Here is a 1,508-nt window from a genome sequence, read left to right as displayed (position 1 = left end):
TATTCGAACTCTCCCTTTCACGGTGCGGTGCTCCAGATATTTTTACCCCCAGGGCAATACTCTCACATTAATATTCAGAATAGGTGAGAGGTATATCTTTCTTTTGAAGGTTAGAGAAATGTTATTGTGAAAGAGGAGAAATAAAAGGCAAATTGCCAAGCAGATTAATTTTAGGAAAAAGTATACGCAAAAAAGTTAAGGATGTAGAGGCTATTCATGCTTGTATTATTCCTGGAAATTACTTCTTCATGAACCTCCAGGGATGTGAGTCCCTTTATGTGAAGCCTGCTGCTTAGATTGTTTAAGCAGACTCACTGGTCACTCTGCCATGAGTCTTTTTTCTTTTTCTTTTTTAAAAATATAATTCACATGCTATAAGACCCACCCTTTTAAAGTATATAATTCAATGGTTTTTAATATATTCACAAAATTGTGCAGCTATCACCACTAATTCCAGAGACCTGTACCTGATAGCAGCTATTCCATATTCCTTCCTATCCCAGCCCCTGGTAACCACTAATCTATATTCTATCTCTATGTAGTCGGCAACTCTGAGCATTTTTTTGGAGCATTTCTTATAAATAATATCATCTGATATGTGGTCTTTTGTGTCTAGACTTCATTTATGTAGTATGTATCAGGACTTCGTTCCTTTTCATGGCTAAATAATATTCCATAGTATGCCTGTACCATATTTTGTTTATCCATTCATCAGCTGATGGACATTTGGGTTGTTTCCATTTTGGGGCTATTATGAATATGATGTAAAAGGTTTTATGTGAAAGTGTATCTTCATTTCTCTTGGGTAAATACCTAGGAGTAGAATTGCTGGGAAATATGATAACTCTATATTTAACTTTTTGATGAACTGCCAAACCATCCTCCAAAGCAGCTGCACCATGTCACATTCCTTTCAGTAATGTATGAGAGTTCCAATGTCTTTACATCCTCACCAACACTTGTTATTGTCTATCTCTTGTATTATAGGCATTCCAGTGGGTGTGAAATGGTACCTCATTGTGGTTTTAATTTGCATTTCCCTAGTGACCAATGATGTTGAACATCTTTTCATTTGCTTAAAAGCTGTCTCTAGTTTTAAGTCTATAATTCGATCTCTTTTTACTATCAAAATTATCTTTCTAATCCATATTACACTCCTATTTGGAACTTTTCAGTCGCTCTACATCTCCTACAGGATAAGACCAAACTCCTTAATTTGACACTTCCCCACTAGCTGGCACTTCCCCACCTAGCCTCTGTCTATGCCTTGAGCAATAAAACTTCCATTCCATATGTCCTAGCTCTGTTCAGGCCATACTGAAGCACTGATGGTTCTTAGAATATACAGTGCTATTCGAAGTCACTACATTTACTCATAGCATTCCTTCTGCCAGGAAACCCTTCTTGCTTTTTAAAATCATGTCTTCCAATTGCCCTTTGATACCAGACTCATGTGTCTCCTCTTTTGAAAGCCCTTTCCTGATTAATCCCTCCATAATTCAGTTAGA

The sequence above is a fragment of the Rousettus aegyptiacus genome, unplaced genomic scaffold (assembly GCF_014176215.1).
Source record: "Rousettus aegyptiacus isolate mRouAeg1 unplaced genomic scaffold, mRouAeg1.p scaffold_m13_p_1, whole genome shotgun sequence".
NCBI classification, from domain to species: Eukaryota; Metazoa; Chordata; class Mammalia; order Chiroptera; family Pteropodidae; genus Rousettus; species Rousettus aegyptiacus.
The sequence above is the reverse complement of the archived record's forward strand: the minus strand, read 5'-3'. Positions refer to the sequence as shown.